This window comes from Eurosta solidaginis, chromosome 2, assembly GCF_040869045.1.
Source record: "Eurosta solidaginis isolate ZX-2024a chromosome 2, ASM4086904v1, whole genome shotgun sequence".
In the NCBI taxonomy this organism is placed as follows: Eukaryota; Metazoa; Arthropoda; class Insecta; order Diptera; family Tephritidae; genus Eurosta; species Eurosta solidaginis.
This window is the reverse complement of record NC_090320.1, coordinates 218,117,687-218,143,654: the sequence shown is the minus strand read 5'-3', so window position 1 is coordinate 218,143,654 and position 25,968 is coordinate 218,117,687. Positions and strand designations below refer to the sequence as shown.

General features: G+C 35.8%; 1 long non-coding RNA gene across 2 annotated transcripts in view; it reads left to right on the top strand.

Moving 5' to 3' along the window:
* The window catches only part of LOC137240609 (uncharacterized), a 518,840-nt gene that overhangs the window by 100,430 nt on the left and 392,442 nt on the right, over positions 1–25,968 (top strand). Inside the window, exon 3 of one of the 2 annotated variants that reach the window (XR_010949775.1) lies at positions 2,702–3,577. The exons of the other annotated variant lie outside the window; for it this stretch is intronic. This is a non-coding gene — a long non-coding RNA (uncharacterized lncRNA). Of the gene's footprint in view, positions 1–2,701; positions 3,578–25,968 lie in introns of those variants that run through there. 2 annotated transcript variants of the gene reach the window in all.

Sequence of the window (25,968 nt, the reverse complement as noted above, 5' to 3'; positions counted from 1 at the left end):
AACTGATTCCTGATTATTTAGCTTGCGCTGCTTTTATACTTTCCGTTGTTTCGTTCGCATATTTCTACTAAGGTCTAGACGTTTCGCCTTCTAGAACTTTTGTATCTCCTGCTTGATCTATATACATATATATTTTAGTTTATGTTTTTATTATAGCCATATGCGGGTGTATGTGTGAGTAACTACTTCGGCCTTGTATGTATGTGTATGTAAATGATGATTGATTTGTTCGTGCACACAAGAGTGGCAGCTTGCTTTATGATTGTTGTGCCTTTATTTACTAACATCATAGTGATGCTAAAATACGCTACAATATGTAGGTACTGGGATCATTTAACAGTTTTCATGCAACGCCTTTTGCTTAAGGTAAATCATAGCTTAATCGAACAAAGTATTAAGTACATTTATGCTGTGCCGTCAATTTCCAAATAAAACTTGAAACATACTTTTGGAATATTTATCTGTATTTCAATATCACATAAACAACAACAAAAACCATTTTTGATATTTGCTTAACGCGGCCTTGTTTGGGACTCAACTCTTCTTTTTCCACCATACCGATAAAGGTTTCTTTCTATCAGCTTACCCAATTCGGAAGATCGGATAATATTACTGAAGATGTTGTTTATCCGTTAGCTTAATAACTGGAGGAATGGACTCCGCTGATCTTTCAGTCCGTTGAAATTGTCTGTTCCTCCTAGAGTATCCTGACACTATGTACGTTTTTATTTACCCCTCTTTCGTCGCAACTTTGCTAAAAACAATCCTTTGCTTATCTGGTCTTGCCACTAAAATGTATTGTATACCTGTATTCTATTTTAATGTACTTTTTCCACTTTACGTAATGCAATTGGCCCCATATTGCAATTGAAATTACTTACTTACTTAATTGGCATTTAACCGCTTAAACGGTTATGGCCGTTCTGGAGGCGCGTCAGGCGCTCCTTCTCTCCGCCAACAGGCGCCAATTGGTCACACCAAGGGAGTTTAAATCGTTGAAATTATAATAATAAATTATAATATAATAAAATTTCTGTGTCTTATTGAACCGGCATAGCTTCTATTTAGCTGGATTAGTGACAAAAACCTTTCACGAAAAGTGTTTTTAACCGAATGAAATATCTAACAACCAAAACAATATCTTTCGTTCTGATGAGTCCGTTGTTTCATCAACCATTGACGAAAATATATTTTCTGTAAAATCACATGTTATGATTTTAGGTCGCCTCTGCGCCTAAATTACCCGCAAACGCAGTTGCCTTTATTCCACCACAATAGGAGGCACATGAAATATTCTAACTGGAAGTAAAGCAGAAATACTTTCTAAAAGTGATATCTTTATAAACGTGGACCGAATTGCGATTAAAAAATTTATTTTTATATTCAGCATTTGAAGCAAATGCAAAAGAGATTTGATTTCGGAAGAAGTCTTTTAACATTATTCCCGTAGGTGCTTGCAGAACCCGAATAAACTTCAATCACAACACTGTTAACTTATTTCTCGTACGTAATTACATGTAATCCCGTTCAGTTATTACAAAGTTGAAACTTGTAAGACGCTTGATTTTTAGTCTGAGTTCAAAATTCACACTTACTGAATCTAGGCTCTGGTATGAAGTTTAAACGTTTATGGAAAAAGGAATCTTCTATAAAAATAGCATTAACACGATTTACTGAATTTGCAATAACGCAAATTTTTGAACCGTTCCTTACTAAAACCTAACTGCAAACTAGCAAAACTAGGTCCACAACGTTTGGTTGGTGAAAGACATAGAGTTATCCTAGAAATGTGAAAATGTAATACCTAAAGGTACACGGTACACATAAGTTTTATTTGTGCAGTTTGAATTAAAGCCAAGTGTCCCCTATTCGCTATGTTTATTAAGATTTTATATGGGAAACCATGGAAATATTCTAAAATGTTTACATTTTACAACGTATACCACACTCTAGTAAGTTGTCGAATTGTTTGTATACCAATAAAATAAAACCAAAATTTGGTCGTTTTTTTGAGATCTGGTCCTTTTTTCGATGAATTTTGGTCCCAAATGAAAACATGGTGGGCAACCGTGATTCTATGTGAATTTTTGGGATGCCAGGGCGTATACGCAACATTTCAATACTGAAATTTTTTAACTGCATTCATTTTCTATAAATACATATGCATATTTCTAATATAATTGAATATATGAATTTATGTAATACATTTGTATGTACATCCTAGAAGCTTAATAGTGCGTACACATATTCCTATCTAAATTAATAAAAATTCATTATTCAATACAATTTTTAGCAAAATTATAAAGTCGCGCAAGAAATTTTAAAAATGAACTATGTGAACCGTTTATTAAATATATAAAATATGGTGTATTTAATATTTACAATTTCCTTGTTTAATTAATTGTGTATAGTTAGTGCATACATTTTTTTTTCCATAATCCAAGTACGTGTATGACTCTTTCTTTTAGGACAAATTTGAAAAGGCAATGTACCTTTAGAGACATTCCTTATGATAAGAAAAAATTGTGTGACGAACTTACACGTTTCTTGGTTTTTTGATTGTCGATAGCTATTAAAATTATTTAGTTTTTGTTCTAGTAGTAAAGATTCCAGTTCCAGTTTGTGTTCTGATTTTAATTAAAGTTTCAGTCTCACTTTTTTCGGCTTTGGTATCAATTTTATGACAGCTTTATATTTTCAGATCCAGAACATTGGGTACCATTCGACGAAGGAATGGTAACGAGCCTATACAGTGCCACTGAAATTACTTCTACGCAGAAGGCTCAATACTGGTAAAGGAACCGGTGCTGGAATCTACTCGAAGTATCGCGGAGTTTATGTAACTCATCGCACCGACTTCCCGAATCTTGCAGTATCTTCCAACAGAAGTCCTTTCCATAGGGAGGGCAGCTAGATATTCTCAGATATCAATGCAACGACCGTTTTTTTGTCGGCAAGCTGCTTTAAAATTATTTGAATCTAATTTCATAATATCATGTATGGTGCAGCGGTATACAGCCTCACAGGCGTCCGTGAGCAATCTGAGTTTTTACTGTTATTCGTTCATTGCATACAGCAATATTGAAGTTAATGAATTGCAGACGAACATCAGAAAAGTTACAAAATTAAAACAATCAAAGCGGAAAAACTACGTATTAGCATCATTGAGTAATTTGCTGAGGTTTTAACCTTATTATATCTATGTTTGGATAAAAAAGAAATCGGCCTTCTTCTCAAACTAATCGTATCGGCATTAAGAGCACTTGCGGAGTCCAGAAAGAAGAACAGCCAATTCATCACTCACTCGGCATGGCATTCAACGTGATTCAGATTACTGTGTGGATTGGTACTAAGAGATTGACCCGTTAAAGTTGTCGACACCTCTTCCTGAAAAAAGGGGCTTGCGACAGTTTAGATTAAGTAAGAAAAGTGGGTATTTCGCCGCTTGCTAAGTTCATAAAAAAAGCAAGCGCTTTGTTGAAGGGTTTCTAAGTACCCCCAGCATTTACCAAGCGTCTGGATGAAAATGCATGCTACTGGAAATGTGGTAAGCTTCTATGCACGCCCTTTCAACGTAACCTAACCAATCGATGTTAAAAATAATTTTTAGCCGAGAACCTGTTCATGAAAGAACACTCAGCGCATCTTTCTTAGTGTAAGGCACGAATGCATGGACTCTCTGAAATGCAGAATTGTTTACTTTTGTCGTTGTGTAGGCGAGTAAGGAAGACATTCCGACTTAGAAGGTATTCTAATCGACTGCCTCCTGTCGACGCTGAGAAGTAGAAAAAGCGCTACTAACTTAAAAGATCCAACTTACCTCACTATCTCTACAAAGGTTAGATGAGTCTGGCATTAACTAATTTTAAATTCTGATATTCGTTTCTTGGAAGCTCAAATACGGCCAGACTTTATACGAAGCTGATACACTTTGTAACCCAGCCACCCAGCATTAACTTTCACCAAATAAGTTCTTCACAAAAGTAATCAGGTTTATTGTCACTTTTTGAAGTGAGGGAATGCTCTAATTCTATACGAATTTTAATCCACAAGCTAAAATTGACACGGCGCGTGACGCTCCATTAAATACAATTCAACCTTAAGTTCGTAAGACCAAAATATTAAATCTAAATCCGATCGAAATGAAATTAAATAAATTCTTTAGTAAACATAAAAAAGTTATAAAGTTATATATAATATCTGTGGCAATTTGAAAAAACAACCTAATTCGAGTTACGATAATGGCGATACATAGACCTTTATCTGAAAAGTTAGACACAATTCACCATTGTAACTTCCTATATTTTGTAGTAGGCCTTTGGCGCTAGGGCTATGAGTAAGTAACACAGAGAGATCTGTAACGGATTTCTTTTATGAAGCCAGGGTATCACTTATATCCTAACTCGAATTAAGTTGTTTTTCAAATTGCCACAGATATGTACATTTGACTTCCATATTTTCATAAATTACCATTTACAGATATTTATGCTATACAAATTACAATGGGCCCACTGCACAGTGTTTCGTGTAGAACAAGCTAGCTGGACAAAATTATTTTATGAGATTTTCCGTTTCATATGCAGTTATTTATTACAACTACGTCATTTTTTTCAGCCATATGTTCTTTTTTTTTTTTCCAAAATTTTACTTCATATGCATACATTTGTTTATTTCATATACAGTAACTCATGTGAATAAGTGACATAGATCCAAAAAAATTTAAAGGACTTAAGAATATTACTTTATTGTACTTAAATTGAATGGAATACAAATCTCAATACTCTAAAAAATTCTAAAAATTCGGGAAAAAACAATTAAAATTTTTTATGAAAATTCGTCGAATTTTTTAAATATAATTTAGTTTTTGTTATAGATCGTGACAAATTTTCTTATGGGAAATTAGTTAAAATAAATTTGCGAAAGCGAAAATTGTAAGAATTATCCAAAAAGGGGTGTCTACTTATTTATGTGAGTGACTGTACATATGTACATACATATTTTGTATTTATTTGAGTATTTATCCTGGCACTACAATTTTTACAGAATTATTTTATAGTACCAGTCAGGAATGTAAAAGTGAATTACAATAATAATAATAACAATGTAAATAATTAAATTAATTATGTGAAAATTACTTATTACAAAAACTTAAAAGTAAAGTATCATACAAAGTAGAAAAGACAATAGATTTAAATTGAATAAAAACTGATCCAACAAAAAGTTATAGGGTAGGTTATCTTTTATAATTATGTTATTATTCGCTATCATCACTTTCATTTGACGAGTCACTATCATCACTTTCATTTGATGAGTCACTTGTGGAATAGTCATGAACATCAGCAACACTACTGTGAAAGCTTGAAACATCTGGGGTATTTATTGACTCCTCAACATTATCGGGAGACAGTAAATTTAAGACTTCTGAAGTCAGGCTTTAAAATTTTTTCTTAGGTATCACCCTAAAACTGTTAACTAAAGGATCCGATGTTATAAGCAACATATTCATAAGATCTCTATTCGTGGCTTCACGCGACTGCTTTTGTGTGTTATCAGCCCTGAATCGTCTCAGATCTTTGTTACGGGCTTCCTGTGCTTCCTCGGAAAGTTGACCAATAGGTAAAATTGCTGATTTTATAATATCAGTACTATGCACTAAGAATTTATGAACTGTAACAGGCATATTAAACCATGGATAGAGATCTATGTATAGTTTTTTAGTCTCGACCGCAAATTTTTAAAATTTTTGGATATTTATATTATACGCGAAGGAGAGTGTCGAATCTTTTGATGAGTGTTACATCCAATCCCGTAATCTCAGCACTAGCCTCAGAATTTTCGAAAAACCTACGAGCAGTGTTGCCGTCATTGGTATTGCCGAAACCTGGTTTTGGTTTATCTTCATCAATCCATTGTATGTACCTGTTTTTATGCCATGGTGACTGGTGCGGTAGGTTGCGGCAGGTTGAAGTCAATGATCTTCGCCTTTTTGCTTTTGGTGTGATCTTGTTGACCTTGCGCGTTTATTTTTGTATGTTTTATGGCTACGTCTTTGTTCCCTGTACCAGGGAATTGGTTTTGCCGTTTGTAGATCAGCTTTAAAGGTTAAAATATCTCGTCGGAGCTGGTAGGTACATACATCCTATTTGATTTGTAGAGATAACTAAATCTACAAAAAAAAAAAAAATTAAAAATAGATGTGCAAAGAATTCGCAATGGTTTTTTCTTTCGACTATTAGAGAATACTTGCGACTATAACATATGTAAAATTAAGCCCGGATGTCCGCGGATGTATGTAACTTTTTTGTCCCTAAAGTTAAAAATATAGGCAAAAAATACCTTTTCTTCTTAATAACGGAATGTTAAATATATTGAAAATATTCTAATGGTGAAAGAATTACTATTAAAAAATTTGACTTACCTTCGAGCTTAGAATCCATCAAAAAAATTATGTAAAAGTGTTCACTTAAAAGAAATATGAATCTTAATATGCAACAAGAATTTTGCAAATTAATCAATGCATTTTACGGCCACTCCTGCCTTCTTACTTCAATTACTCAATATATATGGGCAAAAATATCAAAAAAAAAAAGCAAAAATCCCGTTATTTTGTTTGTTCTCTTTCATTTCTCATTACACTTTTCTTGGAATAAGAACTTTGTTTTTGTCCAGCTAACTTTTTCTACACGAAACACTGTGCATTGGTGGCCTAAGTAGTGAGCTGTTACCATAGTGTCCAGCTCAGCCCTTGCAACCTATGCAATACAAGTTACCTTGTGGGCATTGAGTTCTTATACATACTACGTTCATAGTCAACAATGTAATAATGTTCGTAAAATCTTTCCTTGTTTTCCAACTACCCCAATGTGGCACAATGGCAATTGACAGCTGCCAAAGTGGCAATTTCTTCGTTTTTATTACCCATTGACCATTGGCAGCATTCACCTAAAATTATATATCAGCATCAGCATTTTGAAAGCATTTCATTCATGTAGTTTGATCGGTGATCGGGTATGCAATGTCATCACCACCATCACCATTGTGATGTGCTAACATTTTGCAGCAAACGAAAAATATTTCTCAATGAAAAAAGCAAACACAAGAAACGTTGTACGTGCTTTGTTATAATTTTGCTAGACATTGGAAGGTAAGCAGAACTTTAAGCTTATCTATATACTCCAGCGCGTGGGAGTAAATATAATTCCAGTAGAAGTGGGTGAATCACAGAAGCAGATGCATTAATTTACAACAGCAACGAGTTGCTTTGCTCTTTTACATGTAAGTATACGGCAGTAAATACGAAAATAGCAGTCGCGATTTTATCAAATTTTGTTCATTAAATTTTTATACCCATCTTTACTTGTACACAGGGTATTGTAACTTTGATTGGATAACGGTTGGTTGTACAGGTATAAAGGAATCGAGATAGATATAGACGTGCATATAATAAAATCATTAGTATCGGAAAAAAATTAGATTGAGCCATGTCCGTCCGTCCGTCCGTCTGTCTGTTAACACGATAACTTGAGTAAATGTTGAGATATCTTCAACAAATCTCGTGCACGAGCTTATCTTGATCCAAAATAGATTGGTATTGAAAACGAGCGAAATCGGATGATAACCAGGCCCACTTTTTAAATATATAACATTTTGGAAACAAAATAAACCTGATTATTTAGTAAAATATACACCTAGAATGTTGAAATTTGACGTGTGGACTGATATTGAGACTCTTGATAAAAATTTGAAAAAATTTGTTAAAATGGGCGTGACCGCCCACTTGTGATAAAATCAATTTTACAAATATTATTAATTATAAATAAAAAATCGTTAAAAGTATCGTAACAAAATTCGACAGAGAGGTTGCCTTTACTATAAGAATTCTTTTGAAGAAAAATTAACGAAATCGGTTAAGGACCACGCCCACTTTTATATAAAAGATTTTCTATGTTTCTAGAGTCATAACTCGAAGAAAAATTAGTTCAGAATTGAACCAACCATATGTATATGTATTATTGCGCAGCCTTGTTATATTATTAGGTACGCAAAACAAACAACAACAGCATTTCAAGTGTACAGCTGGGTATGTAATGTTCCGTTTCACCCGAACTTAGATATCCTTACTTGTTATTTCTTATTTTAGATGACTAGCGTACCCGGCAGACGTTGCCCTACCCTATATTTGAAGTGTGGGCAATTCTTTCCTATAACACTCTCTATATCTTCGAGTAGACTACAATTTTACTACTCCTACTTCTTCTTCAATTTCTCCTATTTGTTCCTGTCCTTTATTTTTTCCTTTATCTCCACTGCCTTCTCATTCTCATTCTCCCTTTAATTCTCAACCCCATTCCCACTTTCACTCTCATTCCCATCCCCACTCTTACTCTGCCTCCCACTCCTTATTTCTACTCCCTCCAACTCTGCCAAATGAGTTGCCAAACATGTCTTTCAAAAACACGGAGCAAATGCAAAATGTTAGGTAAATTTACTGGATTTTCGAAAAAGTCTTTTTGCTGGAGGAAGCGGAAATGAAAATTGTACGATCCTCACTCTAATATTGCTTTTGAAAGCAAGAAAGCTTGAAGGCTATGGTTCCTGATGTTTCTTCTTTTAAAGCGGTTGGAAACCCCCTCTTATAAGTAACCATATATGTAACTAGCCCAAAAACTATCTTGATTTTAGATTTTTTAGGGTTTTTTCGTATAGAGTCCGAATCTCATCTCAAAATTTTTTCTTGAATCTATTTTTCTCGGCAGCCATCGTGGTGTGAGCACACAGAGCAAATATCTTGGGTTCACGCCGCGGGCAAAGCAACATCAAAACTTTAGAAAAAAGTTGTTTCAATTAGAATAACATTTTTCTTAGCGGGGTCGCCCCTCGCCAGTGATTGGTAAGCACGCCGAATGTATTTGTGCCATGAAAAGCTTCTCAGTGAAAACTCAACTGCCTTGGGGATGCCATTCGGAGTTGGCAAAAGACAAGTAGGTCGCGTCCCACCAATTTGTAGGAAAAATTAAAAAGAGCACGACGCAAATTGGAAGAGAAAAGCTCGTGAATTCTTAATAATAATTATAAATTGAACAAACAATTAAAAACAAACAAACATAAATATGTAAAACTGAGCACGAGTTTCCAAAGCTTCTCATTCGCAACGAAAAAGAAACTACAAAAACAAATCTACACATCACACAAATTAATAGAGAAAGAATGTCTCAGTTGTGTTGTTAGTGTAGAAGTGAGATAAACTGAATTAAGCAAGAAGACAAATACAAGCAGGATAGCCTAGTGGTTAAGGCAACTGCAGTTTCACCGTGTGATTCGTGGTTCGAATCTCGGTGAAACCTTTGATAACATTACGAAATTGTCTGATGATTACGTGGCGGTTTTCGAAATGGTACCATCGCAATATGCCAGTAAATGTTTCTTTCTTTCTTTTAAGTTTCTCTTAGAAAAACATAATAATTGAATATTCAATTATTATAAGCTGGTGTTAAGCTCTTGAATCCTTAATAATAATTATCTTTGTGTTTCGACATTCCTGAAAGTGACTTGAGGACGGAAACATATATGAGCCGCCTTCTTGCTCAAAGTCAAATTTTAAACAGTACTTCACTTGATGCATTAAACAGAGCGGTTCCGATAAAATTACTTTCTGTGCCAAAGCATCTTCATCCATTTGCATATGACTTAGCCAATGCAGCTGCTGATCTTCATTAAACTATGCCAATGTCGTTAAATCTTCTTCGGTTATTGCTCTCACAAACTGTACAGATCCATAACTCTTTTGATAAAATTTTTTAATGGCATTTTCTTTTCTGATAACAATGTCATGCTGTTGGTTCTTCCTGCTCTCTCGTAAGTTTGTGTGTTCTTTTCACAAAATTTTTTCCCTTTGAATGAGGAAAGGGGCTACAAACTCAGCTGTTTGACACAGCTAAGTGACCTAAAGAAATTTAGAGTGAAAAATGTTTTCCAGAAAAGAAAAGGCCATAAGATTCACTTTTCCAAACTACAAAGAGCTGAGGGCAAGGACCCTTCTGTGTGAGCGTTTTTGGCGAATTCATAACAGTTGTTTCATGTATATTCTGATTAGTAGGATGTGCCGTTAGTTGGGGCAGGTGGGAGTCAGTAATTTAAGTTGTTGGATTTTTCCTGAGCATTAGTTGCTTTTGTCCTACCTTTATTGCACAGTTTCGAGAGATACGGTTTGTCTCTTTGTTCAGGGGCATGTATTTATCCTACAGTGCAACGTATTTTGTTTGCAGATGTCCATGCTTTCCTTGAGGGACGACACAAGTTAATATAATTAATTTTGCCGCTAAAAAGCGGCCGCAGTGGTGTGATGGTAGCATGCTCTGCGTACCAAACCGAAGATTCTGGGTTCACGCTCGGACAAAACAACATCAAAATTTTAGAAACAAGTGTTTTCAATTAGGTGAAAATTTTTCTAAGCGGGGTCGCCCCTCGGTACTGTTGGGCAAGCGCTCCGGGCGTATTTCTGCCATGAAAAGATCTCAGTGAAAACTCATCTGCCTTACAGATGCCGTTCGGAGTCGGCATAAAAGAAGTAGGTACCGTCCCGCCAATTTGTAGAAAAAATTAAAAGGAGCACGACGCAAATTGGAAGAGAAGCTCGGCCTAAAATCTGTTCGGAAGTTATCGCGCCTTACATTTTTTTTAATACAAATTCAGGAAAATACTTCCGTTGTACCTATACCGAATATTAATACCAAATGTTTTATACTGACAAAACATTTTTTTTTTAGTGTTTCTAAAACTTCATGCATTTGCTTCGAAAGCAGTGTGAGCTCAAACAAAGGATAAGAAAAGCGCAGTTATCAGTGAACAAAACAAGTTGAGTTTAATAGTTATGATACCTTGGCAACGAAGAGTAAGGGCAAGGCATTTGAAAGTGAGCACAAGCAAATTTTTATGTACAGTGATTTTGATGTTTTTTATTGATGTTTTACAAGAGTTGTTGAGCTTGAGTGGTTCATTGTTTATACAAAAATATTTAGGCGACCTTCGACAAAAGCGGTCATTGATGCTTAGATGTTGTGCTCAACTGAGTTCGCATAAAGCAGTTGATGACTTTGTTCCCTGTAGTAAGTACACAGCCTGAACACAAACAAATTCGACTATTGGGACTGCGGCTGCAAGGCTGAGAGTGCAACCTTAATTGCTCAGCTGTACTCAGTTCGGACTAGTGTGTTGCTTTGAAGGTGAACAAGACGATGTTCAACGCGGTCAGCATGGCGGTCAGCCTCGCGATGACAATATTGTTTCTTATATTCAAGTTTGCAAGGAGGGTAAGCAGCAGGTCGGTGTTCTATCTCATCTCCTTTGGGTTGTTTTGTGCCAATCGAAAAAAAAACTTCCACAAAATTAACAGGCTTTGAATATTCCGTAGGCATGCTTGCATTAAAAAGTGGCTAAGCTCAACAGAGCAGAAGTTTTGAGATATCAAAAAAATCGTTCCGTGGCAGTGGGACTAATACCAGATGCTGTTAGTACCGAATCCTCCCGGTTTCATGTGCGGTAAAGGACCGTACATATTCGTAACGCTCTTTCCCTATAGGACGTGGTCGTAAACGTACTACTCCATGGTGGTGGCCTGCACTGGTGACATAGCAATCCTTATCATGGAAAATACTGGACATCCTGCGGGGTCATACCTGGGTATGTTGGCTAGGTTTTTGGAGTTTTTCTGACTAACTGCAAACCCCAAAAGTTGATTTTGCTGGAAGGTAATCAATCCCTACGTTCAGATAACTCTCCACCTGCGGTGTGTGGCTAGTATTATCTGAAACCTACCTTGGCATTATATTTGATAACTAGCTGACATTGAAGCTTAATATTAAATACAGAGCTATGAAAGCCTCAAGAGCCTTTCACTAGGGTTATCTCTTCAAAGATGGTATTTTGGCTGTTTTACATGGTGACCAAACCGAATATTTTCTATGTAGTGTTTGTTTGGAGGAATGCAATAGTCAATGCGTCTGTTTCGAACCAAGCCCCCGCACACCACCAACTCTAACTTTGAATGCAATGTAAATAAATAACGAGCAGATATTGTTGGAAGGTAGGTCGTTGTTCGGCTGGTTTCGATGCGCCGAAATAAAAATGTGTGCTCTGCAACATTATTACCAGCTTCTGATTCATATCCACAGTTACAAATTATTTTGTACCAAGTTTTGTCCAAGCTTTTAACTTTATAACTAGTAAGCTTGTTTACGGAAAGCTGCAAGCCGGATGGAAGCGGACATTTTCTGTCGGGAACTATCGGCAGAAAGTTAAGGCTGCCCGATTACTACAACGTTTATAAAGCAAGTTGGCGCTGCCAAGAACACCGTGACCGGACGTTATACAGCTCGTCATATATTGGGGAGCTTAACATCCATTCGGAAATTTTGTGCCAGTAAAAGAGCTGAGCTCCAACGCTACGCTGTCGAGCGTAATCGACGAGTGAAAAGAATAAGGATTGTTTCTTGCCAGATGGCGATGTCTTTTGGCCGCTCAGCGGAGCCACTAAGCTTCTCTAATTCTCATCTCTCAACAGTGATTGGAACGTTGACGAAGCTATGCCCAATGGAAAAACATGCGTTCCGGCTAATAATTGTGGAAAAGACCAACTGTGGTAGACACATAGAGGATGAAAAGGAGAAGTCGTCTAATCAGTACCACCATCGTTAATTAGTGTTAAGCCGCCTTAGAGATTTCAATAGATGTTTTCGCGATAAGTGGCGGCAATTGAGACTACCGAGGGAGAACAAGTCTTCCTCCACCTGCTTTTGCCAACCCAGCGGAAATCTTCACCTTCGTTTCTTTGAAATACTATACGTGATAACCTCCGAAGAGATTTGAGGACAAGCTTCTCTTCCAATTTGTAATATCTCGACTCCTAACGGCATCTGCAAAACAGACGAATTTTCACTGATAAGCTTTTTATGGCAGAAATACACAAGGCATGTTTGCCAAATCACTTCCGTCGTGCGACCCCGTTTAGAATTTTTTTCTAATTGCAAAAACCTTTTTTCAAAATTTGTGATGTTACTTTACCCGGGAGCTGAACGCCCGGTGTGGTGGACGGAGCACGCTACCTACGTATTTCCCTGTCTCCAACTACGGATGTCGATTGAAAAACCTTGTTACCCGAAGTATCCTCGTCCTTTTTCTGGATTGGACAAACAGGCGAAAAATGATTTTAAGTAACTGATTAAAAGACGAAGTACTAGTTCTGAGTGACCTCATTCATCTAGAACCAGCATTTTCAGTGAAAGCAATTTCAGCTTAGAAATCAGATGGAGCATAGCCTCAAACCGTTCACAACAAGTGCGACTTTGGGCTGAGTAAGTAATTGCGAAGGAAAGTCATCTCTCGACGAACAAAAATCATGCTCTAGAAGTCGCTCATCATACTTATATATGGCTCATAGTCATGGACGATGACGAGAGAAAAAGAGATGGCACTTAGGGTGTTCGAGATAAAAGTTCTCCGCAAGATGGTCCTATTCATGATGCTGCGTAATTAGCTTAAAGTAAATAGATAATAAGATAGTGCAACAAATTAAAGCCCAAGCCGTTCGCTGGCTTAGAATGAGAATGGATAAAAGAGCACCAACCAAGGAAATATTTCAATTGACACACGCACTTGGAAATATATTCAGTGGATAACTCCACTGAATTGGGTGAGGTTGGTGGAGAAAGACTTTACCTCACTTGGTGCTCCTTACTTGCGGCAGTTATTGCGAAGCAGGGATAGTTTATGATCCACATTAAATTAAAAAATAAATAAAAAAATATACTCTCAGTCGTAATTAACTCTTTAGGTAAAAGTACTAATCTATGTGCAGAGGTGTGGGTTTCTTAATCCAAGAAAAACTTTAGTCTAGTTTGTTGGTGAGCTAGCAGAGCTAATCCAACATTAACTGGTTAACATTGTACAGATAGTGGTAACTAAAAAAAATCCGTGAGTTAAAAAACAAAACAAATACACCAATAAAAATACCCTAAAGTCGGAAACATTTTCAAAAGTTAGCTCCATAAAATTAACGATTTCCACTGCTTGTTAAGCGGCAAACTTCAACAACTTTAGTAGTTAGCCAGCCAAAGAAAGGGGAAACAATAGAATTGACTTAGCCAACGGCACAGAGTAAATCGAAGAAAACCAAATAGGATTAAGTCATTGAGATGAACCAAGAAGAAAACTCTGCACATAAAATGAAAAGGTGTGAAACAGAATTAGCATTCGAAAAAATTGTAACAACAAATTAGGTATTCAAAAAGTTACGCACATTTGTTACGTTTATTTAATTGCCTTAAGATTATTTTCACGTACTGGAAACATAAAAACAAACTTAGGTGTACTTTCAGGCAAAATTTGTTACTGGTCACAAGGTATGTGTACTTTTCCAAAGATGTATGCTTACAAAAGCCTACAGGTAGTTAATTTGGATATCTGTAGTGTTAGGTGTTGTGTCCTAAAACTTTCGAAAGTTAGCAAATTATTCTAATTGAATTGAATTGAAAATTTAGTCTAAAGCTCTAGATAAGCTACAACTAATTTAAATTAAGTAAACAAAGTTTCATTATATTTTTGCTAAAAGTCTTAAGAAGGTAATAAAAGACCTAACTACCTAACGTCATCTTAGGAAGAGCGTCCATCCAAAAAGATTTGCTCCTGCTTCGAAAGGGTTAAAGGTATAAGTCGATATTTTAAAGGATTATTTAAAAATGTCGTAGCTGAAAACGTAACTGACTCTATTAACTGTTGAAACAGTCTGTTTAGTTCAGTAATGTCTAGTTTAAGTCACCTGGCGCTTAATGGCACTCCGTAGTTCCACAAGATTACTTTTCTCAGCCGAAACTTAAACTATGCCAATGTCCACAAATAGTGCATGGAGCTCATCATTGAATCTTCTTGGGGACTCGCAGCTGTCCAGTTAAGGAAAAGCTCACTTTGTCACTTTTATGTTGGTTCGTTATGTTACCACATACTCTAGCGGTGAAACTGGCGTCCAGTCCAGCGAATCACTGTGTGGCAACAATAAAGCTACGGATAAAGTACACATCGATCCTGGAAGTATTCTACGGCAAGTCAAAGACGTCCCTACTGAGATATTTACGCCTCGTTCCCGCAAAGGCGGTTGCCGTGGTGTGGTGGTAGCGTGCTCCGCCTACCACACCAACGATACTGGGTTCACGCCCCGAGCAAAGCAACATCAACAATTTTAGAAACAAGTTTTTTCAATTAGAAGAAAGATTTCTAAGAGGGGTCGTCCGTCTGCGGTGATTTGACTAGCACTCCGAGTGTATTTCTGCCAAGAAAAACTTTTCAGTGAAAACTCATCTGTGCAGTACATTTAGGCATAATGCATGTACTTTCGCTGCGTTGTGCCTGTTAACACTTCTATTCCCATGAATAGATGAGCGTTTGTAAACTCGTATGCCATCCCGGGCTATGAGTTCAACTTGAGAGTACCCAGGGATACTCTGGCACGCAGCTAATTTTTATCAAAGCTAGTGAGATACCACCTCACAGATTAGCGCTTTGATAGCCACCTGACATTCTCAGTAGAGGATAACTTTCCTAATGGTGACATAAGCGGATATAACCTCTGCTCAACTTGGACGTCCGGAAAGTAGACGCATATCAGAAACCAAAAGGATTCCTTACCGCTTATCGGCCAGCTTCGATTAAAATGGTAATACCAAGGTTTGCTTGCCAACGGGACTAGAAGGATGGGGGTGTTGGCTCAAATTCGACTCCCGGGAGAGAAGCTTTTTAGAGATTTACAAGGTATAATGGAAATATCTGTACTTGACCGTGTTGTTAAAATTTTACTAAAATATGCAATATAATTTAATTTTAAATTGCTTGGCAGTAATTTTTTAGTGCATTTTCAGCAAAAGGACGATCTCCGTTTTACAACAACAACTAGTTTGCGTTGTTAATAATTTTTGCTATTAATTAAAGCCCTGTCATGAAAGGCATTACGGTCCTTTTGTTTGTAGGAAAGATGGAAAGGCAACGTAAAACGAATTCGAAGATAAGCTCGTCCTTCAATGAGATAAACCATGCTAAAATATTATAACTACCAAACGGATAATTACAGGCCAGCTATGAGATACTTAGGCAGGATAGTTCGGCAGATGTTGTGATCTTCTTAAGCCGCATACAAAAGATCAATCTGTCGTTTTCTGCCTAAACTTTGTTCTATAATATTTGAATGAAGAAGAGATTAACTGTATAGTTGGTTTGAAAGCTTAGAGAGTTAAGTCCAAAATTTCACTTTCCCATCTTCAGCTGAACTCGTTTAGTTGCTTTGGTGACTTTTTATGATATGAGTTGGCAAAGGAGGGTGCAACGCTCGTTGATTTGACGATAGACATCCCAATATGCGTGGAAAAAATAAAAAAGAGACAGGAGTTACATATGATCCATCAAGAAGGAAAGGCGTGGACAAAAGCGCGGGGTTGCGAAATTTCTAAGATCATGTGTTAAGCCTTCGATATTAGACTCACAAAGTGGCTCCTATCTCTGAAGATAGAAGATTTAAGGCTCACGATTGACATACTGACTGGGCACTGCCTTCTGGTGTCACATGCTTAAAAGTTAGGCGTCGTCAGTAACAGCAAGTGCAGGAAGTGTGAGCTCGAGGAAGAAACGGTTGAGCACGTTCTGTGTTCGTGTCCTGCCTCGCCAAATCAATGCTCCAGCTATTAGGGGCGGCAGAGTTGCCAGATCTCGAGGCAGAAATTTAGCTGGGTCCTAGAAAACTGCTAGTATTTGCCAAGAAGAGGGAGTTATTCTATAACGTAAGTCCTAGAACCTGATTGGGATTATTCCGTTTGGTCGTCAAACAAATTCTGGTAGCACTATGGGCACATTCAGTCTATGTGAAGTCTGTATTGGATGGCCAGTTCAATCTAACCTAACTTTTTATGATAGCCAGCAAGTTACTTAAGATTTGATCAGAAAATATAATCAGTTTCTAAAGAGTTTTTCAAATGCCTCCATCCGTGTGCCACCTAGCCGAATTTCTTCCACCACATTGTATCCTCTTCCGGCTCTAAGCAAGGATTTCAATTTTATACCGATCAGTTTCGCATCCCAGCTCATCGGAAAGTTACTAAAAACTGTATAAGGACATTATTAACTGTCATTCTGCTCGATTTGGACATCCGGAAAGTAGGCGCATACCAAAGAGATTCCATTCCATTCTGAACTATTGTCCAGAAACAATCGATCGTAGAAATTGCGCATATACCTAGATCCGTTCCCTACTTTTCGGAAATGTTTCACAGTTTTGTTATATTGTCAGCGAGTTCTGCCATATGCACCAAGTTACAGGTCTCTTTCTTAACGAGAAGTTACTTAACCACAATTGAGTATAGAACGTATGTATATACTTAACACACTTACATATACTAGCAAATTTTGTATGTTTGTATATACGTTACTCTTTTATCTATACTATAATAAATCTCTAGAAAATCGTGCCTGTACCAAAGAGGATAGATATAATAAGAGACGTCAATCGGCTATTCGTTTCTTTTCAGACATTTTTGATCGCTGAAAGAAATTTTACTCGATGTTAACCGAGAGATAGTCGGCCAGTTGCCTTCACATCTTGTCCTCAATTTGACAGCCAGGTGTGGGGAAATAAAAATTGACTGAGTGGAAGTTGAGTGTGACTGCAACTTCTGCATGTCAAAGCATTCAGAGTGAAATATTTGTTATCATTTTAGAGTGATGTTTGATTGCTTTTCAGTCATTTTATGATCATATTCATGAACATATTTCAATCGTTTTGGTTGATAATTTTGAGTCATTTTTGAATGCGATTATCATGCATTTGTTTTTCATATCTCATTGAAAATAAGATACTACATAATAATGTTATTTTATCAGGGAAAGAAAGCATGCGGAAGTGAACTATTTGATGAACCACAGGTAATTCGCAAACAAACTTGACCGATATACACCTGTTCAAATGGGGTTCAAATAGCGCACAACTTTTGTAGGTATTGTCCAACCATTATGAATTTTCTGGAAAGCCGTAGGTGGAAAAATGGTTGGGGAAATTTACATTATTTCTTGTCTTGAAGAATATCTTTGTATAAATATTAAAATTTTTATATATTTTTTCTAAATGTGTATGTGAAAAAAAATAAGATTTTCAATGAAAAGTAGTGCTGCTCAAAATTTTTTATATGAAAGTGCGAATCACAATACATGTACAAAATTGTATGTTCACTGAAACTTTTTTTGTATTTAAAAAATTTTAATTGTTTGAGGTCGGAAAAAGTAGAATATTTGGTTTCATGTTACAAAATATTTGCTTAAAATATTATGTCAATAGTTATATCACCAACATAAAACAGCCAAAAATTTAATTCTGAAAGTAGCGAAAAATTACATTGACCTCTAGCCTCAAGTTTTGTGGGAACATATTATATATAGGTACATATATCGTCGGAATTTGGGTTTCAATAATCATACTAAAAGCGAATGTAGACATTTCCGCGAATTTTGCATTGGAAATTGAATTTGAAAACTTTTGAAGTACTTAAATGTTCAAATTTAAATACATATATGTATTAGCAAAAGAACTACCCCGTAAGGAGAGCCTCTAGTTCAAAATTAGTGTATTTCTACTGCATTCTGAACCACTGATAGTTCGCCGTCTATCTCTTTTACATGTTCTCAACTGGCGAATTTAACATGGCGCTGCCCTAGGCGGTGGAAATTGTCCCCGCTGCTTTAACTTTTTCCTAGTTCCTAACTATATACAATATACAACATAGTTGTCAAATTATTAGTGTAATTTTTTTATCATACACAAGTTCCTGAGCTTCATACGGGAGTGCTTTTTCTTGGCACTCTCATAAGAAATTCAAGCATTTTCACGATTCGAAATTATATGTGAGGGCATATGGGAGTGCTAACATTTTTATCCCTTTAATGAAAATGAAATGGTATATTAATTTCGTCGCGAAACCCAAAATTGTAAGTCCTCAAAGGAAAATAGATAGACCCACCATTAAGTATACCGGAATAATCAGGATGAAGAGCTGAGTTGATTGAGCCATGTCCGTCCGTCCGTCCGTTAACACGATAACTTGAGTAAATTTTGAGGTATCTTAATGGAATTTCCTATGTAGGTTCCTGATATCTCGAAAAGGCGTCCACCTATAGAACTAAGCCCATGCCTTTTATAATTCACATTAACATCTTTCATTTTGCCAGAAAGAGTAATCAAATTATATTGATATGTAGGGAAATTGAAAATTGAATCACCTAAATGGTGAGTGGGTATAAACAAACCTAGATTGGTATATATGTACACACATATATTCCTAAACTAAAGATCAGCCTACACCCCCATTTCCCACCCACTTAATTGATACCAATATATCCATGCATAAGCTAACAAATGTTTGTACATTCACATTTTCAAATAAAAGACAAACTGTTTCAATCAACCACTTCCAACAAAAACTATTCTTACGCACAAGCATATGTACAAATCTATGTTCATATGTAAGCTAAGAAATATTTTTATATTCGCATGTTGACAAACAAAACAAAATTAGGGGGACTCATGTAACCGTATAAATGCCTTATAAAGTGTGTAAACGTATAAATTTATCTAGTTTACGCAGGAGCTGTCAAATTTTGTATGAAAAATCATTTACACAATTTGTATAAATTTACGCGCACATTTCATTGTGTAAACGCGGTAAACTCAAAGGAATGCAACCTTGCAGACATTACAGCAGTCATTTTCATCAAAAATCTCCAACATCAGCAAGTAAAGGCGTTTTAGTTTTGATTTTTCACTTAGTCTTGGCATTTGCTAATTTGTATAACAATCAAAAAATGTTGTTCGGCAATAATACAGCTGATAAACAATCAAGTTTATCAAGAGTATTACTAGGTGCGTTCATATAACAGCGTGTGTAAATGGATATAATTTTACACCTTATAAGTTTATATGCTATCATGAGTCCCCCTATTGACTTCAACCATCCAACCATACGCACAAGCACACATACATATGTACATATGTATGCTCATGTTTTGTATGTAAATCGCAAAATCCTGAAAACTAGCTTCCTTTTGATTTTTCATTCATAAATGCTTCTTCTTAAGTTGTCCAAATTGATGATAGAATTTTGCAATTCGGCAACATGGCATTTGATAAAATCGTCAAAAGACAAATTTTTGCGATTTTATAAATTCCAACTTCGATGCATATTGGGGGTATTCATTATGACGAGCATAACTACTTTCATAACCCCGCACTTTTCCTTTGAAATAATACCAAACTATTTATAAGCCGGTATGAAAGTACTAATATGGTAGTAAAAAATGCAAATAAACATGCACAGATATTGCCTAGTAAATGTCCACTAACATATTAGCAATATAATCTAAAAATTTCCATCCATTGTTCATATAAATTATTGCAAATAATTTTCTCATATCCTGAATTGCCGAGTTGTCACAGCTTATGGACATTTTTATTTGCTATTTGAAATCCCCTATCATATTCTGCCGAAAAATTGTTCGCGCAGTCACACATAAGAGTGGTGTTTTACCCGTTTCTGGCCCTGAATTCGCAATGTGACGTCATACTGTATATGCTGACTTGTTTATCACATGTCAGTACAAAGTAAGAATTTTACATTATTTTCATAGATAAAAATTAATAAATGGGAGCGGCGAAATGAATTAAAGTAATTTTGCGAAGAAATATAACATTATTTCGCAAAAGAGCAATAAATTCGTTTATTTTAGTATTAATAATAAATTCCCCTGTTAGCTGTGAGTTGTTAAAGGTACAAACGGCAACACTTTTAACCACCGACGACACATAATTTGGCTCGTGCATATTGTATTTCGTCGGCTAATTGCTACGAGCATTCATATTTACATATACACATCCGTATACGCGAATTTACATAAATTATTTGGTCGCTTCATAACGCGGAAAGTGGCCATAGTGTACAAGTACAAGTGTGTTGACTTATCTGTCAAGCATTCTGACAGGCACTCGCTGGATTCGGAATGACAGCGAATTCAAAATGGATACCATTACCGAGTGCGCCGAATGATTGAAAAATTGAAAAAGTCGATACGATTGGTAGTCAAAAATGTTGTCGTTGAGACCAAAAATGCGACTCTAGACCTGAGATTTCCATCAGGTGAGCGAGGCTGTTTGTAGTTTTGACGTTTATCGCTTAGTGAACACACTTGGTATAGGTACACTATGAAAGTGGCAAGTTGTTTTATTAATATCTTAAGACGCTGCCACAGTATCAAAGCGACCAAAGTTTTTATGCATGTGTGCCTTATATGTATGTACATTTGTACTTTTTGCTTTGGTGACTTTGGTTTGTATTTTCATACACATATATTCAATGATACAATGCTCAACAGCTGATCGACCGCCACATGCTTCATGTTTATATATGCATATACATACATATTTAAGGGTGGAATTGGTGCTGGTCAAGTGCATTTATCTTTCGACTTGGCTGATGAAACCAGGCTTTGAGTAATACTTACCCAACAACCATCCCATCCATAGTCCAGATAAAAACCCAATAAATCTTTAATTTCATTGAGAATTGGGCATATGCGTTTGCCGTCCGCAAAACGTTGTTAATATAAATACATTTTTACCAACAACCTTTAATAAATTCCAATTCAATCAATTGCCACTATGTGGCTCTTTGCTATGTGCCTATATATTTATAACTAATTCCTAACATTTTAATTATCTTCAAACATAAAAGTTTTTAATATGCATAGATTTCTAGTATGTATATGCCGTCGGCAAAACAGTACTTACATGCATTTTTGTACTTTTTAAATTATTAATACAAAGGGATGAGATAATTCATAAATGTATCATGGAAGTTATACATTTAGGCATATTAATTGGTTTTTGTTCGTACAGAAATTGCTCAGCAGAAATAAACAAAAATTTCTGCAATTTGCTGCAACTTCACAAACACTCAACTCTGCAAAGAGCTCATTTAATTTTGGCATATTTCCCCACATTCATAATGGCGCGAGGAGAATACACCACAAATGAGTAAAATAAATGCGAATATCAATGGGCAACAACTGGCCGACTATGTCTCAGTCAACATTCGTTACTTCGTTCCAGCGAGCAAATTCGCTACTTTTTGACGATTGACGTCTCTTAATATATCTATCCTCTTTGCCTGTACATCCAAGATTTCTAAAAAAAAAAAATGAGTGCACTTGACGTTTGGAATTTCGTAGAATCCATCGGCACCACTTTTTGCTGTTTGTCTGTTTGTCGGTTTGTCTGTTTGTCTGTATGATATCGATAATCTCGCAAACTAACGAATGGATTTTTATGAGACTTTCACAGATGGATAGCCTGTAATCCAGAAGGGAATCTATAACTGATTTCATTAAAATCGCGGGAGAAACAAAAAAGATATAGTTGTTTAAGCTATAATTAAGCTACTTTTAAGGATTTTTTTTTTTAAACGAAGGAAAATGCACTTAGTTTCCAAACAAATATCAAAGAATGCCTTTGCAAAGTTTGTTTTCAACGTCATATAAATTAAAAATCAATTTTCTTCCTTGGTTTTTTGAGGTATTATAAATTTTAGCTGGAAATAAATTTTAGTTGTTTGAAGAAGTTCAGTTGTGCAGTTGTATTTTGTGTTGTGCAGTTGTATTGTTGTAAGTGAATTTTAAACTGGTGAGTACAAATTGTTTTTCCTTTAACTTTTATTGTTAATCAATTAATGTATTCGTTTAAATAAATAAATCTGTGGCAACAAATCATAACAACTTAAGTCGAGTTAAGAAATTAGACAAATCAGAATTTCTTCTGCCGGTTTTTAGTAACAAAAAAGCTTAGTTTTGTAGAAATTTTATCGGTTTTATATTATTTGGTTTCTAGACCATTAAATCTAATACGTTTGGCTAAGTTATGAAGCAGTTTTCTTCTAAAAAATCGCTGGAGGAAATTTCAACTGGTATAATTTCTTAACTCGACTTAAGTTGTTATGATTTTTTGCCACAAAAATAAATGCGAGGTTTACACTATTATACGAGCTTTTCGAGGCATATACGACTTTAAACGAATACCCTGAATATTTTTAATTACATATTGGTAAACTCAACCTATTGCTATTTGGGAGGTGCATTCGGATGATGTAGTTCAATTTTGGTAGCCTCATCTGAAGAAACGTATTTTTGAACCCCAAGCAATTTTACCAGTAACTAATGGCTCAATTACATAAAACTTTGGAGTTGTCATTTCCATACAAAGTTCGTGGAACGTAAAGCAACTTTGTATGAAAGTGGATCCTTCGAAATTTTACGTGTTACGGAGGAAATACATACAACTTTGTGCAACTTTGACAGACAAGCGCTTCGTTTTTTGCTCATGGCTCAAATTTTTTCTCAACTTTACGTTCCACAAACTTTTATTGACAGGACCGTGTGATAGCAATGGGAGCACAACTTCAGTCAAAGTTCTCAAAGTTGTATGTAATTAGGCTCTAAGGTATTGACATTACCAGCTGGTATTCGGGCGAGTTTGCCAATGCTTTCCGACATAACAGCATTACAGTAAAATCGAAAAATTGTTTTTCATAAAATTAAATTTGAGTGTTTACTAAAGAGAAACTTAAATCACAAGGCCCTCTCTACATAGGAATTGCATTGCAGATAGGGCCTTTGTGAATTAAGGTAGCGATAGATAAATTCGCTTGCTTTTTTAAGATCTGATACCGAGGTCTAAACGCGTCTTTTGATATTTCTCCCGATATATCTGAACGGGTATTTCCAATTACGTTCTGTCGTAAAAAATTGCCCAAATTTTCTTTTAGGTTTTGCCAGTTATTTTTTTTTTTTACTTTGTAAATATTAGTTTGGCGACCTTTCTATTTCATAAGTTTTTATTTGCCGGCTTGAGGTCTGATGTTTTTTTACTTTGTTTTAGTGAGAGTTCAACAAACTGAAAAAACAAACGTGAGTAGCAAGTACTCATGAGGTTTGATGTGTGAACATCTGTTAGAAAAATTGCACCCTGTATTTTGCTTATATCTTTTAAACAAAACAACCAGTCAATTTGAGTTACATCTTCTATCTATCTATCTATCTATCTTCTATCTATCTATCTATCTATCTATACTATAAAAAATCTCTAGAAAATCGTGTCTGTACATCCAAGATTTCTAAAAAAAAATGAGTGCACTTGACGTTTGGAATTTCGTAGAATCCATCGGCACCACTTTTTGCTGTTTGTCTGTTTGTCGGTTTGTCTGTTTGTCTGTATGATATCGATAATCTCGGAAACTAACGAATGGATTTTTATGAGACTTTCACAGATGGATAGCCTGTAATCCAGAAGGGAATCTAGAACTTATTTCATTAAAATCGCGTGAGAAACAAAAAAGATATAGTTGTTTAAGCTATAATTAAGCTACTTTTAAGCATTTTTTTTTTGAAAAACGAAGGAAAATACACTTAGTTTCCAAACAAATATGAAAGAATGCATTTGCAAAGTTTTTTTTTCAATTTCATATAAATTAAAAATCAAATTCATGAATAGATACAGTGGCGTGCCAAAAAAAATTATTTCACGCTGCCATATTACGATAATCGGTTAAAATGAGGTTACCTAAAACCTCTAAATATGCGTACAATATGGGCATCAAACAGTAGAGGAAGGTCACAGGTTTCATTTGAATGTTGTGATATTTCGATAAATTAATCGATAACTGCGTTATCGGTCAAAATGTATTTGCTCCAAAATCTTTAAATTTACCTACAATATGAAATACTTTTAGCTAAGATTTTAAACCTTTTACACGCGTTAATCAGGGACTCAAACCTTTTGGTGCAATTCGGTTTATCTATTCGCTGACAGGTGGCGCAAAGTTTTCGTGTGTACTGCGATGCTTTGGTAGGTGTGCGATTGGTTGTCGTACATATACATTAAATAAAATTTAAAAAAAATAAGGGCCACTTTAATATAAATACGCATCCCGAACAACGTCGGGTACCCTGCTAGTCCCTAATAATTTAAGAAAACAGTTACGTATACGCAACGGTACACATCTCCTCAGGTATACGGATATGTTTATGTGTAGTTATTAAAACAATGTGCTTATTTAATTTTTTTATTTTCTTACAAACTATTGAAAGTAATCCCTCCATTTAAGCCGTAAATCCCAAAACTTATTGAACTTTAATCCGGATATTAAATGCTAAATAAACAAGTAAGGAAGGTTAAGTTCGGGTGTAACCGAACATTACATACTCAGTTGAGAGCTATGGTGACAACATAAGGGAAAATAACCATGAAGGAAAATGAATCGAGGGAAACCCTGGAATGTGTTTGTATGACATGTGTATCAAATGAAAGGCATTAAAGAGTATTTTATGAGGGAGTGGGCCATAGTTCTATAGGTGGACGCCATTTAGGGATGGATCAGGGTTGACTCTAGAATGCGTTTGTACGATATGGGTATCAAATGAAAGGTATTAATGAGTATTTTAAAAGGGCGTGGACCTAAGTTCTATAGATGGACGCCTTTTCGAGATATCGCCGTAAAGATGGACCAGGGGTGACTCTAGAATGCGTTTGTACGATATGGGTATCAAATGAAAGGTGTTAATGAGCATTTTAAAAGGAAGTAATCCTTAGTTCCATAGGTGGACGCCGTTTCGAGATATCGCCATAAAGGTGGACCAGTGGTGACCCTAGAATTTGTTGGCACAATATGAGCATCAAACGAAAGGTGTTAATGAGTATTTTAAAAGGGAGTGGGCCTTAGTTCTATAGGTGGACGCCGTTTCGAGATATCGCCATAAAGGTGGGCCAGGTGTGACTCTAGAATTCGTTTGTGCAATATGGGTATCAAACGAAAGGTGTTAATGAGTATTTTAAGAGGGAGTGGG